Here is a 17,319-nt window from a genome sequence, read left to right as displayed (position 1 = left end):
CATGGCTTTTCAATGCTAATGCTAGAGGGTTCTTAGAGACCATAACTAGAGCTGCATCACCAGATACTGTTGCCATCAGGTTCAACTGAACCTAGTAAAGCTTGAGCACTAAAAAAACTGCTGTAGCTGGAGGGAGAGCTACACTGGATGTTGTTTCATTTGGGGTTGTTTGGTTTTTTTTTCAAATCTTATTTGTTTGGTGTTCATAGACTGTTACTTTGCATGAAAGAAATACATCCAGAAACATTTCTGGTTTGGGTTATTTTTACTGAGCAAATGTTCTATATAATACTAAAGCCCTTAAAGAGATTTTTCCTACTATGCTTAAGCTTGGTTACCCATGGACTTTCTCTCCCTTTGTTTTCATACTTGGCCATGTTACAAAGGATCACAAATTTTATGTACACCAAGGAAACCTTTGAACAGTAACAATAAATTAAGAGACTGGACTTATTCTAAATGTTTGCTTTTTCAATCGTAAAATGAGAAGAATGATCTTTCCAAATGAAAAAATTAAAAAAGAAAATACTTTCTTTTTCTCTAGAAAAATGCTAAATGATTTTTAGCAGCTTTTCTTATCCAGCTAAATGGAAATGACCTTAACTGATTTCCAGCTGGTTCTCTGAGAAATTAAGATCTAAATAATTCCTATCTGCATGTCCATTTGAATGTGCCCTGTCTTTCCCTTTATTTCCCCTGTCCCCTTATCCAGTAACCTATTGAATTCTAGGCTATTAAAGAATATGTTAGAGGGAGGTGAATCATCCAAGCTATAGTATGTTCTTATATTTGCTATGAAAATAAGACAGTAAGATTAGTGTTCCCTGTCTGTGTTCCCCATCTGTGTTCCCCTTCAGAGAAAAGGGAAGGAACAGTAAAGAGGTAGTGGCTGGTAGGCCAGTCAGGAACATACATCCCTAAACTACTGACTTGGCACACTACCTCTTGCTCAGCTAGAGAGCAATAAAATGTGCTTAGGGGTTATGGTACTAAGTTGAAAGTATTGTGGGGGTGTCTGCTGGATTCACATGAGGAAGTGAAGCATTGTGTTTTAAGCAACAGGAGAGGTAGGGAGAGCGGCTGGTAAGAGGAGGCTGGTTTGCTTAGTTCTGCTTCTCAGTGAGTCATTGGAGAATAATTTCAGTTGTTTGCTGTTTTATTTTGTTTTATTTAGCCTGATTGGATCACACTTATTTTCAAGACTGAATTAATGATTAGGAATATTTCATTTTCTGTTTTATTTCCAGATTAGCCTGTTTGGATTGTGCCTTAGACTAGTGGGTAAGGTATGTTATAAGGAACAACTAATTCATATAAGAGGAAGAAACACCATTTTCCCTCTTCTTTCTGAATAGAGATAACCAGATACAGGAATCATAGAAGCATACAGTGGCTTTGGTTGGAAGTGGCCTTAAAGATCATTATTTCCAACTCCCCCTGCTATAGGAAAGGGCACCTTCCACTACATCAGGTTGCTCAGAGCCCCATCCAACCTGCCCTTGAGCATTTCCAGAGACGGGAAATCTACAGCTGTTCTAGGCAACCTGTTCCAGGATCTCACTATCCTCACAGAAAAGAATTTCTCTCTAATATCTAAGCCAATTCTACTCTTTTGTTTTAAAGCCTTGTGAAAAGTCCCTCTCCAGCTTTCTTATGAGCCTCCTTTAGGTCCTGGAAGGTTGCTATAAGGTCACCCTGGAGCCTTCTCTTCTCCAGGCTGAACAACCCAAATCTCTCATCCTGTCTTGATAGGAGAGGTGCTCCAGGGCCTCTGATCCTCTTCAAACTTTCTCAGACAGAATAGAAGGGACACTCTTCCAGAAGTAAAGAATGGAGAAAATAAAGCTAGAGAAGTACTTGGAAGAGAATTTCATCCAATCCACAGTACAAATATGAGCCAAATACACTTAAACCATTATTTAGAAAAATAGCTTTGTTGATTTAGTCTCAAAAGCTTTGGATGACAGATATCCCATTCCACATTCTGGAACAATCTTTCCTACTATATATATTACTTTATTCAGGAGAAAAGAACTGACTCTTCTTCAATGCCTTGAGATGGTTTAGAAATAAAAACTTCTGAATTTTGGGTTCAGGCCAACTCTAATGTGGGATATCTAACACCTTCTATCCTTCTACAACAACAAAATAAAAACAGAAGACAGACAGAGAGATAAACAGACAGATAAATGGCAAATGTTCTAATTCAGATAAAAGTACAAAACAACAGATAAAAGAAAAGAGGACAAGGACATAAATTAAACTACCATCTGCTGGAAATAACTTTTGGGAATATAGCTGTCAAGTCCTTTAAATTCTAAGCAGTGCTGCCATTGTGGGCATTTTTTTTGCCTAAATTGTGTGTCTACAACTGCCTGTGTGTTTCACAAACACATAAGAAAATTATAATCTTAATTAGATCAAGAGTGCAAAATGAAAATCAAGTTCCAACTATGAATGCTGGGAAACAACTTGAGATAGAGATCATGCTGGGATGATTCATTTGACAAGTTATCTAATTTAAGTAAATATTGCTGGGTTGCGAAAGTAATTTTAAAGAAAATGCAGAGTTGGTAGTTACAGTTGCCCTAGGGAAAAAATATATGAGTGATATTGTCTTCATACTCCTACTCAGTCTACCCTTTGTGAAAATATTTATATTCCATGTTTTTCAGTCTTGGTTCACATGATATATTTTTAGTGTGTTTTGTTGAAAATCATGTATTTTACAAAATATGTAGAATAGATACACTTTTGCTCAAAAACATATACATATATATGTAGATATTTTTACACAGAGGGATAAAGAAGAAAAAAAGAGAAAGTGTGTTATGAAAGCAAAGATAATCAGCTTCCCTGGCTTATGGAATGGAAACAGCAGAAACAATTTTATCCTGAGGTCTGAAAAAAATCTTCCCCCAGTTATTAATGTCTCAGCTAACTGTTTTCTACAAATTCAGAATGAATGTGTAAACCAGGCAGAATCATAAAAAATTTAACAGCTATTATAAACTTTCATGTGTAAAAATATTTGAGATTATACATGGGCAGAAGATTCAACTTGACTACTGTATCATAATTCTTACAGCATCCATTTGGTAATGATTTTGTTTCTTATCAAATGTTTATATTTTATTTACTGCCCGTCCCTTTGCCCTGTCTTCCATGAGAGCCATTTCAGGTTTCAGGTGCTGAAACAGTTTCAGAAACTGCAGAAACAGTCCACATATAAAAAATGGGACAGAACTGTGAGTGACACACAATATTGCTGTGATGTCTCAGACAGAAAATTTATTTATACTGATATTTAGCCTTTATCCTGTCCCTTTTCAATCACTATCTGGAGATGACACTTTACAAATTTTATATTGAGTCATCCATTTCAGCAGTTGTATAAGAAAAAAAAGAACCCTTCAGTTCAGTATTCGTAATAGAATCACAGAATTAATAAATTTGTAAGTGAACAGCATATGATGCAAATAAACCTAACAGCATTTTTAGTAGGCTTATTTGTTTTAGCTGGTCTTGGCTAGTCCAAAAAGAGATTTATTGAGTTGTGAAAAGATGGAAAATTTTGTGTCATAGTTTCTATTATAGAAAATCTATTAATTTCAGAACTTTATAACAAAATTATAATAAAGTTATCATTCTGTTTGCAAATTACACTGCAGTCATTTGTTTTTATAAATATAATAATCTTCAGGGCAAGTGACAGGATTACTCTAAGATACTGCAAATAAAGAGTGGAAAAATTCCAAGTTTGTATATATTTGAATCATTTTAAATGGTACAATATCTTCCACAGGACATGAACATTAACTTCATTTAATTAAATGATAATATTTGTACAATCAGCATGCCAAAGTACCTCAAACTGCTCTATTGTGTGGGGCCCATGGCCCCTTTCATTCTAGTTGGGTTGAAAAGCTATAGACTATCTTTGAAACATATCCTTTTGTTTGATAAAAACTGTCCCAAAGCAATTGTTGTCACAGCTTAGAAAGAACCATAAGTAAAAATTGAAAAAGCAATGGGGAAAACAGCACTTATAAATCTGCCTCTAATGCCCATAAAACAGCAAAGTTGAGTGTCTCAGTCTAGCAAAGTAATCTTGCTGGAGGAGACCCTCACAGCATCAAGATGATTTATGTCATGAAGACACAAGCCTGCCTCCCTGGGAGACGTGTGCCCAGATGGCGCAGTCTTTAACGTGGTTGTATAAATTTGGAAAACAACTGTGTTAGCATAGTGCTGGGCATGAGCTAACGTGCACAGGCTTTTAATTCCAGGTTGCTCTATCTGGCTGTCCCAGGCCATGGGCGAAACCGATACATAACTGCCTCCAGCTGCTCATGAACATATCCTGTATGTGCATTTCAATGAAGGAGGGGGAAAAAGGAGAACACACCCTTCACAGCAAAACTTGGCTGTAACCAACTTGCTTTGATTGTCAGATCCCCTATTCAAAATAGCTACCTAGTCAGGTTTGTGTTTGGGCAATAAAAATTTGCACACCAGGCTAAGACCACAAGCCTCAGGGGAGCCCCCGTTGCCACAGACCCAGGTCCCAGAGAGGTGATGCCACCAGCATCTGCTTCTCATTAAAAACCACACAGCATTGTATGCTGCCTGTTTCTAACATTCTTAGGCAAACAGATTAATATATTTCAAACATTCCCATTTTCCAGTCTTCTGAAAAACTATATCCTGGAATAAACAAGGTTTAGTGTTTGATACAGGTGCACCCATTCTGGACTTTCAGTCTAATTCTCATAGAAGGAGGACATTTGGCAGAAAAGTCATGACTGTGTGCTCAAAAAGACAGCAAATTAAAAAAAATTGATTCTTTCTTATTTTCCTTTTATTTTCACATTTTGCTTTTGACATCTAGTTATGCAGATAATCCCTGTGGTGCTCTCTATCAAATAGAAAAGACATGTAACTGGCAGCATTGGTCAAACTGAAAAGCAGAGTACGCTTCAAAGTCTGTACATGAAGAAGGAAAGGTTCCTGTAGGATAGGACAGGACAGAACAGGATAAGGTAGTGAAGGCAAGGCAAGTCTTACTCCGTCCTTTAATGTTACTTATATTAGATGTCTATTTCCAACATTATTGTGATATATGTTCTACCTTCCATTTGCAGTAAAAACTAAATTGCTTAGTTAATTTCCTTCATATGAAATGCATTTCTATTGAAAAAAAAATTGGCAGGTTCAAAGTTATGAATCTGACTTACCTAAGCGTCTGATAATTATGCCACTAATTTGAGTGGATACAGGACCAGATCCTTATTAACATGTGCTTTCTTATTTACTCACTGCATTTAAATTATAAGTGTCTGTAAGTGCCATCTATAAAGTTGTTCTGAGGGCATTTTGTGATGCTGTGTCACACTATTGCTTATCAATTGGTGCAAAAGTTATACAGAAGAGCAATATCAGGAAACAGTGTAATGTGTACCTAATAAAATCCAGACCATATACTAGGGAACTGCTTTCTCTTTGTAAGATTAGTTTTTCCTCATAAGAAAACAAAAGAAGTCCAGAAAGTGGACTAACCACAACGCAGTTCTCAAGAAAGTCATAACACATGGAGTTCATATACCTTGGAAGAAAGCAATGTGTAATTCCACAACCCTCTGCATCCCATCTAGATAATTTAATTCTCTGTCTGATGATCAAGGAATGACACGATAAATCACTAAGATGGCTGGTTGCTTTATAAAGTAGTTTATTTCTGGTGTATTCCCTCTAGATACTTGGATGAAAAATATTTCTTACTGAAATTGGATTTTAAGCTGTTCCCCCAACTATTCCATTACATTCCTTTCTTCCTTTCCCTTATCCTGAGATAATTGGGTTTTGCTTTATTTTCCTTGCAGTTCTGTGTAATTTTTAAGGCCAGCTATGATCTAAAACATGGCAGAGAGGTGCTTCGTTTTTTTAACTCAAAATGGAGTATCTAATGCTTATAATATGTTTTCTTGCCACAACTAGTATCCAATTGCAATGGAATCCCAGAACTTTGTCTATAGGGTTAGACACAAAGAAGTTTTAAGATTAAGGGTAACTATGCCAAGACTTGGGACCCATCCACTTCAAAACACATGCCCAGGTGATGCTTCAATGGAGCTAGGGCTCAGAGCACAGGAAGGGTGATCTATCAGTGTAACGCAGTTGCATGGCCCACTGTTCCCAGATCCAATGTACTTGCAACACAGGAACAAGACTTTGATTGACCACCTTATGGTGCTGAGTATGCAGAGGAAACAGAAGTGGTTGTTGTCACCTCTTGTACTGTTGTCAGCAGTACACTGCAGAGCAGTCAAAGCTGGGTGCTTGCATGTATACATCACAGGGAAGGTGAGTCTAGATTGGAAAAGAAATGTACAGGTTCTGCATCATACTCCAAGTGCTGTCAGAAGTGGGTACCATGGAAGAGAGAATGCAAAATATCAGTGTGATATCATCCAACAGAAAACCGTGAGAAAGTAACTACCTGATGTATGTCAAAATTTGATTCAGTTATTCCTCATGTTTCAGCAATGTTCAATAAATACCCAGCGACATCTTTAAAGTTCACAATTCATGATACTCGGTTTATATTTGGTTTCCATTAAATGCATGGACTGTTCACCTTTCCTATGCTGCCATCCCCTTGAAAAAGAGCATTAAGTGTTAAAAAATCACAGCTGCACCCGTCATCAGTCTTTTTAATCTGCATGTGTTTGAATGCAGCTTCCTTCCATCCCCTACACTTCCCCATTGCCCAGTTTCCTCTCACATAACAGGAATCTGTACCTAACTAGAGAGAAAAAGAGAAAAGGGGCAGGCTGGACTGGATCCATCTGATCACTCACATTATACATACCTGTATTAAATGCTGAATTTAATCACTGAGTACATTACACATATGAGAACACTGCATTAAGCAATAGAAGAGATCCATAAGAAGAAGATCCTTGAACAGATAGTCCACAAACATGGGTTTTCTGACAAGCTTAATCATGCCAATTATACCTGAACCATACTCCTTTTTTTTTTTTAAGATGAAAAACATGACAAAACCAGAAATTGGGGTCTATTCTGCCATAGCAACACAAATCCCTATTAAAGTGAGGTGATCCTGGATGTATTGAAGCCATAATTGAATTTTTGTTGACATTAATGGGGACAAGATTTCACCAGCAAACATTCAGAGATCTGTAAGAGTTTAAAAAAAAAAAAAAGTTGTGAAAACACTCAAGCTTCTTATACTCTGAGTAATAAATAAGAGCAAACCATGATGCTAATCAGGTTTGACTTCTAAAATGCAGTGTTGGTGGAAAGAAGTTTTAAGATTAAAGAATCCACAATGAGGACTATTCAAACTAAAATATTTTATGGTGCTCTTAATTACTTTGGGTTTGGTTTTGATTTCAGCTTTTGTTCTCAGGACTGTCAGCTGCAGTAGTGGGTGCAGATAGTTTCCTCATAGGATGAGGACCTGGAAGTAGGGAATGATTGATCTTTTCTATATCACAACAATAGTTAAAGTGTTCTAAACATTACAGTCTGACTTTTCAGTTCTGAACCATATCTCTTGAATGAAAAAATGGTACTTGACATGGCAAGGAAACGGATTTACAAGTCCAAGAAAAAGTACAGATTTTTCATAACTTTACCAGTATCAATTTATAGTAACTAAAGGCTTTATATTGCATATATATGCCATAGGACTGCCACAGGCCTGGCGAGTTTTGGAGCCTTAATTGCACTCAGAAGACTCAGAAACAAAAACCCTGACATATTATCAAGTAAGCTGCAAAAAGACAAGAAGGTTGGGCAGATAAGGCCTCTCAAGGCTTCCATCTTCTTGGCTCATAAATATCCCTCCAGGTAGTCTGATGATGACCCTGTAGCTTGAAGGAGAGACTCTGCTAAGGAGCCAGGAAGGGCAATTTTAATCCATCAAATATATCTTCATTCCTGCAGTTTCAGCAAATCAAAACGTTCCATGGAAGCAATATTCCCTTAAAAAATTTCCAGTCGGTTGGAATGATGTTTTCATGCTACAATGCAAAATCATATGGACAATTGGTGTCCTGCCCTTGTACACACCTTTCTCCTCCTAACTTCTCTTCATATATTTTAACACGCCAGAAACTATTTGATCCCTGGGAGGCAGCATGGAACTTCTTTCAGTCACACAAATTGGAGAGCACTACTGCTAGGCACCCCTGCTCCAAGAAAGAAACTCTGGTATCAGGTCAAAATCCATCAATTTTTTATTAGTTCTTCCTTAAAGAAGAAACTCATTAGAAAGAAGCAGTTCTTATGAAAATCTTAAAATACAACCAGCCTGTTTGGCAGTGAGGGCTCTTCATAACTGACTTCTATACTTGATAGTCACAAGATGTGGAGTAGTTTTACTTCACAGTTAAAACTCATTGGGCCCACAGGTCAAGCCCATTCACCTCTTCAAAATTCTTATATTAGTTGTCTAGTTTTTATACTTTCTGTTGGGCTGAGCTATGTATTCACTCCCCCCATGCTGGCCTGCCTAACTCAGGAAGTCATTCACGTTCTTTTAAGGAACTCAGAGCTCGATACACTCAACTGCTGATAGTTGGTTATCTAAACCAAAGGTCACTCTTCAGTCCTCTTTTGTGCCGAGATAAAGTCAGCTTCTTCGCAACATTTGAGGTCAGTCTTACCTTGCATTCTTCACTGAACTTCACAGTCCCATTGTCCTTGCCCATCTTCTCTGAGCCTTCTCTCATTTTAAGGGTTTATTGGTCAGCCACACTCTTAAAGTGACTTAAAAGCATTTTTATATTATTGTTTCAGTAGCTAGAGGTTATAAAATGCAGTGATACCAGAAAGCTCCTTCTTTGCTCCAGGTGCAACTTAGTGTGTGCCAAGAGGAAGCAATTCAGCAGGCCAAGTGGGCTTCACCACCTTACTTAACTACCAGTGTAAAGAGGCAGGATTCTGATTAAAACAGGCCTCACTGCCTGTAGGGCTAATTCCATACCCTTGGCAAAGAGCCAGTTCCATGCCTCTGGGTCGCTTAGGTTCTACAATCCATAAAAGATCTTGGGCAATTTTTTGACAAAATTTTCACATTGCCCAAGTGCAGAGAAGTTATTCTTCATGCAGTCTTCAAACAAGCTGACACAAGAGAAGCCTGCTTCGGTTGGCTCAGTTTATCTGTAATGAGCCGAAAAAGACAGAAGCCAATTTCCACTCTATAACTGGAATCAGCAGCTTATCTCATTAACTGTTCACAGTGTAGCTGCTATGCTTGAGGAAGCTGGATAATTCTCCCTTTCTTTAGGTGAAAACATGTTCACTGGAGCATTGTGAGGCTGCAATTTACCCTTAGTTCAAGCCTGCTATGAAGTAACTACACTACTATTTAGAAAAAAACTCATGATCACTTAGAGTTTTAATGGCATTTTTAGCTAAAAATGATTCTATCACTCCAAAACACTGTGATGATTTCCATTTGCTAGTCAAAGGTATTTAAAACCTTTACAATATCTGAAAGCATGGATAAAACTCTCAAGACACATCTGTGAGTTCCAAAAGCCACACTGAAACCAAACTAGCAATAAGTGTTTCTTGACTGATATCTTAGATGCCAAATTGTGTTCTGGAAGCATTTTTTATAACAAGATTCCGAACTTTGAAATAGGGGTTTAGATTTATAACAGAAACAATTACAAAAGCAAGGCCAAGTCCCTGCATCTGGATTCAATGGTAGCACCATTGGTCTTGGATGTTCCAAACGTAATTCTGTGTAAATAAATGTTAAAAACTTCTGTACTGTAGATACAGTGAAGGCATAATTTTTTTTTAAGGAAATAAAAAGAAAGTGGTAATAATAAGCAAGAAATATTTTTAAATGTATCTACCTTTTCAGTAGGAAAAAACCATACTTATATTTCATTTTTCAGAACATATTTCTGAAAAGACTAGCCTAGTACTTTCAACTCAACTCTCCAAATGTGTTAACTCCTCTCCTAGATATGGCCTCTAAGTGTCATTTGGGCTATACTCTAGCATAAGATAAAGCCTAGATTTTTTCTATGTCTACTTATCAGAGCAGCCACACGAAAAATCCTGGTTTCTAATACTCTGGTCACTGGATATAATTTAACCATTCATATCAGGCAGATCTGTCTAATGCTGCACTACTACAAACATCATGAAACTGAATAACATACAGCAAAACATAAGCTAAATCTGCACTTATCTGTCCAGACATGCTGAGCATTAGGGAAACATATTTTCTCTTTGATCACATGCTGTTATGCTTTTTACACAACTCAGACACAAAACAATTACAACTGTTCATTCTGCAAATCTACACATAAGTAAATAAAAAAAAGCTGTTCATTGCTAAAATCATCTAACCTCTAAAATGATGTATTATTTTTGCTGCCTGCAGTTCAGTTCTTATAGAGGGCATTAAGGTATCTGTGGCCTATAGGAATATTTAAAAGATGGAGCAGAATGTATCTCGTGATTTCTCCAGGGTTTGTGGCATGCTAACACTCCTAGAGTGCTGTTAGTTGCCTGGTAGTAACTGTACAAAGCCTGTTTCACTATGGCTACTCCAGTGTCAAGTCACCTGGGCATCCACTTCAGGATTCAAGGTTTGCCTTCAGCTGTGTAAAATCCAACGACTCTGAAGTGTTTCTCTGTCAGTTTTTGATACAGATATACAGTGTGAGAATACCAAAAAGGGTAGGAGAAGCACTTGTTTCAGGCAAGAAAATGTTTCCAAAAGCAGAGATGGATAAAAAGTGGAGCTGGAATAGCTGTCTGGTGAAAGAGGGAAAACATCATCCCTGATTAGTGCTGCTGAGGACCTTGTTAAGCTCCTGGGAATAGGTGTACATCAGGATAGCCTGTGTTATTAGGAGACTAAGTTCATTGGCCTAATAGTCATAGGGTTCCTAGTGAGGCAACGAGAAATGACTACACATTGCAGTGTTTCAAGTGTGCACCAAGAAAAGTGTCAGCAAGTCTTGGAGCTTAAAAGGAAGAGCCAAGTATTTGGGTTTCATTGGCAGAAGGGACTTGAACAGCTGAGCAGCAGTTTGGCAGCATTCTTAGAAGGACAGAATTTGTTCTTCAACTTGAAATGTTGTTCTTCAATATAAAATGAACAACACTGGCTGAGAAGGTTAAAACTGAGGAAGTGGAGGAACTTTTCATAATTTTCAATGCCAAATAATATAGTGCAAACCACAGTAAAGTGAAGGAGACTCATGTGGAGAATGTTTACTGCCCACTGCTACAGATCATTCTTTTTCTTTTTTTTAATACTTCTATTAAAGTTGAATTCTTCGCTGAGGAAAGAAAGCAAATGAAATAAAGTTCTCATCACCTCTTTTATTTCAGCTTTTTTTTTTTTTTTTTGAAAAGAGAGAAGTATTTTTCTTTCTGTGGCAATTCTTTAGCTGACAACATAAAGAAGAAAATTTGGCACTGTTACGCTTCATTTCAAAGATGTGAAAGTGGCATAGAAAATGCCCAACAACAGTTTCCATGTTATTACTCCCAGGTTATTAACAGTCTGATAGAAGTATCTAGAAGATAGAAGCTCCTCTTCACAACATTTCACTGGGAAAACAGAAATAAAATGAGAGGAATAATGAGATACTGGCATACAGTCAGAGGAAACTAAACCTATTTCTTTTAGTGGTATCTCTCACTACAGATCGCAGTAGATTCCTTCATTCATCCTTTTATTCACAGTACCTCTTTATTCCTTCATTTGTTAATACTTTAAGAGCCTACACCATTTCCTGCCCTTTTCCTTTGTCATTTAGAACACAAAGGTAAAGCAGCACTGCATCTCTTGAGGTAACAAGAGGAATGAACTTGACCCATGGGTTTTCATCCAAGTCACCCCTCAGATAAGCTAGGTACAAATGGGCTACACTGGTTTGGGGGAAACTGAAGAGCCATGTGTAGCTGTGGCAGTGTATACAACACTTGTCTGTCCTGTGCTCAAATGTCTCCGGATGCAAGTCAATCCAGAGATATGTGATGGGCAGAAGTGTTAGCCTAGTGCTGTGCTCAAGCAAACAAACTCTGCAGAAAGGCAGACATGGGATCAAGCTAACACAGCTATACAATCCCCGTCTGGAGCTTCCCTGCAGACACAGACAGTGGGCTCCAGCCACCCACCAGACATGCCCAAAGGCACTGGAAGCAAGGACAGCCGTGTGACATTTTTGTTTGCACTGGCACAAGAAACAGTTCTGTTTTGCTGATGGCAGCTGAGGGCCCACCAAGGCTGTAGCAGACCCCTAACACCATCTATTACTGACTCTCTGCCTTCCCTGTTGCCTGTATTTTCTGCATACCTCAGTGAGTCTTGGCCTATCGCTGCTTTCCTTCCCACACTGCTGACCCTCATTTTTTCTTCATTTCTTGTTAATCAGCATTTACTCCAATTACTTTGTGATATAACTGGTCAGGCATTATAGCTCAAACACATGAAAGATCAAAAGTAAATAAAGGAAATACTGACACTGGCAGTAGACCCAGCATGCTCTCCCAATACAAATACTCAGTGCCTGAAGACAAGTAGTGAGCAAGTCATGACAGCACATGGTTGTTATTTCTGTAAGTTAACAGTTTGTTTTTCTGCATCATAAAGTTGAATGCAGTCCATCAACTTTTCTAGAACTCTTCATTTTTCTGCTGGAAGTTAAACAAGGTCCTAAATCATCTGCAAAAATTTATTCCACATTTGCTGCCAAGTGGTAAAAGTAAATAGTTAATTTATTACCAGCTCCAACAGAAGGCATTTAAAAACTGCTGCTTTTTCACATGTGTGTCACTCATGGGATTTTTCAGTCTTCTGGGCTCCCTCTTTCTGCTCTTTTGGAGACAGCTGTCAGGGAAGTCAACCTGTCCATCAGGTTTATTCATCAGTAGGACTGTGACAGTCTATTCCTCTCTTTGTTGACCCATAGCAAATAAAATAATTCAGTTTCAACTTTAAAAAAGTTTGTCCTGTTTCGCAAACAGAACCTCATGGTTCTCCCTCCTTCCTGTATGAGGCTGCTTGACAAGAGAAACTGAGAGAGAATCCCAACTCATCACTATGAGAAGGATGACACTGGACAGAGATAATAGGGGAGGAAAGAAGCCAGGAAGCTTAATTCCACATATAGGTATTCTTTCAGCAAGAACCATGGGATAAAGCAGTACACTTTGATATGCCAGGAAGCAGAAGCTGGGGCAAGAAGAATAATCATAGAATAACAGAACAGGTTGAGTTGGAATGGACCTTAAAGATCATCCTTCTACCAGACCACTTTACTCAGAGCCCCATAAGACCTGGCCTTAAAATCATACAATAGAATCATCAAAGCTGAGAAAGACCTCAAAGATCATCAAGTCCAACCTTTGACCAAACAGCACCATGCCAACTAAACCATAGCACTAAGTGCCATGTCCAGTCATTTCTTGAAGACTTCCAGGGATTGTGACTCTATCACCTCCCTGGGCAGCCTGTTCCAACACTTAACCACCCTCATCAACTCTTCAGGATGTCCAATCTGAACCTACCTGTGCCGGTTAGGTCAAATTTAAAAATATATCCTCTGAGAGAAGGCACAACCACCCCTCCCCCACTAGGTTCGGGAAAAATAAATTTTCCTCGAAGGAAAGTGAAAGAGACAAAAACTATTTATTTAACAAACGCACGGGAAAAGGATAATAATGCTAAATAATAAAACCCCTTGCCCTGCTGAGAGAAACCTGGGAAAATTTCAGAGTCCTTCCGTCGATCTCTCTCTCCCCCTCCTTGGAGCTGGGACGGGGTGGTGGGCCCACCTCCAGGGCCAAGGCCTCGGTGGAAAGTTCTCCCAATGTATTCTGATGTTGAAACCGTCCAGCAGAGAGAAAAGGGAAAAAAAACAAAGTCCTAGGAAAATGAAAGTTCAACTCTCTGAAGGAAAAAAGAGCTGAGGAAAAAACTGCCGAAAGCTGGCTGGAAAGAAAAGCAAGCAGGGCGCTTCCCTTCCCTCCCTCTCTCCTGTCACAGCTGAAAAAAAAGTCTCTATCTCTGTGTGACCTTGAACAAGCTGCAAACTGCTTTGAAAAAGTTTTGCTCAGTTTTTCCTTCCCCCTCTCAGGCTCAGTTTAAAGGCATAGAAAGGTACACAAATTAATTTCTGGGCATAGGGCAGCGATATAGGATACACATCATAAAGTCACCCCAAGACACTACCATAGCACAGCTTGAGGCCATTTCCTCTTGTCCTGTCACTGGTTGCCTTGGAGAAGAGGGCAACTGTCACCTCGCTGTAACCTCCTTCCAGGTAACTGTAGAGAGTAATAAAGTTTCCCTTGAGCCTCCTTTTCTACAGGCTAAACACTCCATCCATCACATGACTTACCCTCCAGCCCCTTCACCAGCTTTATTGCCCTTCTCTAAACAACCAGCACCTCAATGTCTTTCTTGAAGTGAGGGGCCAGAACTGGACACAGCACCTGCAGTGCGACCTCACCAGTGCTGAGTACAGAGGGGCAATCACTGCCCTACTCCTGCTGGCCATATTATTTTTGATACAGACCGGGATGCCATCAGCCTGGGCACTTGCTGGCTCATGTTCAGCTGGCTGGTGACCAGCACTCCCAGGTCCTTTTTCATTGGGCAGCTTTCCAGCCACTCTGCTCCCAGCCTGTAGTGCTGCATGGGGTTGTTGTGCCTTGAACACTTCCAGGGATGGAGTGTCAACAACTTCTCTGTGCAACCTGTTCCAGGGCCTCATCACACTCACAGTGAAGAATTTCTTCCTAATATCCAATCTAAATCTACTCTCTTTCAGCTTAAAGCCATTAAGAGCAGCTAAACCATGGAAAAACAACCCCAAACAGGAAAATCTGAAGGCTAGGAGGAGATAAGTTGTCTGAAGAAGGGTATAGAGAAGAGCCCTTGCAATGGGCAGCAACATACTGGCACTGCAGCTGCAAAGAGAGAAACAGGTAACTGGCTCCTAGAAAACCCAAACCTGCATTTCTGAGAGAGCAGTCATGCTGCGATAGTTTGCCAAAACCCTGCTTTGATGTTGGCTCTTACTGAAGGTAGAAGGTAACTTCTCAGCCTGTGAGCTAACCAACCACAAGGACACTGGTAATGATGGAATTTTCCCTCAAACACTGCCAATCTGAACAAAGTGAAGGCATTCCACAATTAGTGAAATACAGTGAAAATAAGAAAGACAGTTCTCTCTAATATTACAGTTTCTGAAACTGTCATGCTTGACTTACCCTTAGCTGCCTCCCAGTCCTGTCAAAAAGCCTGTCATTTGCTGCCACCTACAACAGGTTCTTGTTCATGTGAATAGTCTTTTATCTTCAGACTAACTTTCAGAAATGGCTGTATCAGAGACTCGCTGCTCCCTACAGTTCAAGTATTTCTACTTGGTTTCCCTTGTTCCTTTGAAATATTTTCCTACCACTTTGTAAATTCTGTGTAAACAGCAGGTACCACAGCTGAAATGGCAAATATCAGTGACACGGATGATTTCCTTCACCATTTTTTTTGCTCTGCCTGTCCCTATCCACTGTGTAAAAACTTCAAACAGTTTGTAAAGATGTTTTCCAACCATTTACCGCACCAGATGCCAGACAACCTAGCATCAGAGAAATTATGCTGATGCAGCAGCTGTCTTACCTAGACACTAGTAAGTGCCTCTTCTTGAAATATAGCTGAAACCTCAAAGTAAAAAACTGAAAAAATAATGGGACCATGGGGCTGTCCAAGCACATGTAGCATCTACAAGTTTCATACCACAATCTTTTATTGCTAACTCCCTAACTGTAAGTACTACACATCAGTTTAAAAAATCCTGTCCTTAATAGTTTTCTTTCCCATAATTTCAATTAAAGAAATTGTAAAACTTTGCAATAAAGTAAACATATATATTAGATCTGGGTGTGCTTTGTTGTCAAAGTAGTGTGGTTTTAACTTGTGAACTGTTGATGTATTTACTGTTAATACAGAGTTGATACAACAATATGGGTCAGTATTGGCATTTACTTGGCTGAAAAAAAAATTATGCTGAAGATAGTGAACATCATGTTAGTGGTGTTATTTCTAAATGTCTGCAATATCTTATACTTGCATTTATTTAAGTGTAGCTTATATGGTGCTGTGTTTTAGCTTTGTGACCAAAGAAGTGTGGAAAATACAAGGATGTTTTATCTTACTGCTGATCAAGGTTCGTGTGGTGTTTAGGTGTTTTCTGCTTCTCACACTGTCCCATCAAGAGAGCAGGCTGGGAATGCACAAGGAGCTGGTAGGGGACACAGCTGGGACTGCTCCTTGGATCAGTCCCCAACTGATCCAAGGGATATCCACCATATGGTGTCATGCTCAGCATATAAAGCTGTGGTAGGAGAGTGGAAGGGGGGGATGTTTGGAGTTACAGCACTTGCCTTCACAAGTCACTTTTAAGCATTTTAAGTGACTTAAAAGTCACTTTTAAGCTTTCCTGAAGGTGGCAGAACACCTGCCTGCCCATGGGAAGTAGTGAATGAATTCCTTGTTTTGCTTTGCTTGCGCTTCACCTATCAAACTGTCTTTATCTCAACCCACAATTTTTCAAACTTTTCCCCTTCCGATTCCCTCCCCCCATATCAAACTGGGTAAACGAGGGAGAGGCTGTGCGGAGCTAAGCTGCCCACCACAACACAAAAAAGGTTCTGCAGCTAAAAGCCTGGATAATTAGCTTTTCTTTTGAAAGTGAAACTTTGTTAATGCATTTGGAACATATGACTTGTCCAGATTCTGACAACATCTTATTGCTAACAGCTGAAGACATTTCCCCACCAACCATTTTGATAATCACACCTCTCACAGGTTTCAAAGTCAAACATGGTTCATTAATTAGGATTCTGATTATTCCTATTAATTTGGTGATGATCCACTTGCCACATCTTTACAGCCTTGAACATAATGCCATTCACTACATTTACTTACCTTGGAGATGGTAAATCTCCATACCAAAACTCAGAGGCATTCTTACGACTCAAGATGCATCTATGCTCATTTCTGCAATTCTTCTGTGTCTTGAAAGACTGATTTCTTTGGTTTTTTTAGAACAGATGAGGGAAACTGCCACAATGGCCATCTAGAGAACAGAAAATTGTGCATATCCAAAAACCATACAGTGGAACTAACTAGGCAGTAGTGCATGGTCTTCTGAATGATGCATTTTTCACTGGAGTGGAGATAGGCTTAACTTTTGTGAACTGAAAAAACTGATAATACCAGAGGGAAATTGAGAATAGGGATGTCAA

General features: G+C 39.1%; 1 long non-coding RNA gene across 2 annotated transcripts in view; it reads right to left on the bottom strand.

Annotated features, from left to right (window-relative positions):
• LOC116440165 overlaps window positions 1–11,390 on the bottom strand; it is an 80,324-nt gene extending 68,934 nt beyond the window's left edge. The window contains exon 1 of one of the 2 annotated variants that reach the window (XR_004238439.1): window positions 8,697–11,390. This is a non-coding gene — a long non-coding RNA (uncharacterized LOC116440165). The remainder of the gene's footprint in view (window positions 1–8,696) is intronic. The other variant, XR_004238441.1, reaches the window with a different exon arrangement.
• Between the last annotated feature and the right edge of the window lie 5,929 nt (window positions 11,391–17,319).

The sequence above is a fragment of the Corvus moneduloides genome, chromosome 2 (assembly GCF_009650955.1).
Source record: "Corvus moneduloides isolate bCorMon1 chromosome 2, bCorMon1.pri, whole genome shotgun sequence".
Taxonomy (NCBI): domain Eukaryota; kingdom Metazoa; phylum Chordata; class Aves; order Passeriformes; family Corvidae; genus Corvus; species Corvus moneduloides.
The sequence above is the reverse complement of the archived record's forward strand: the minus strand, read 5'-3'. Positions and strand labels throughout refer to the sequence as shown.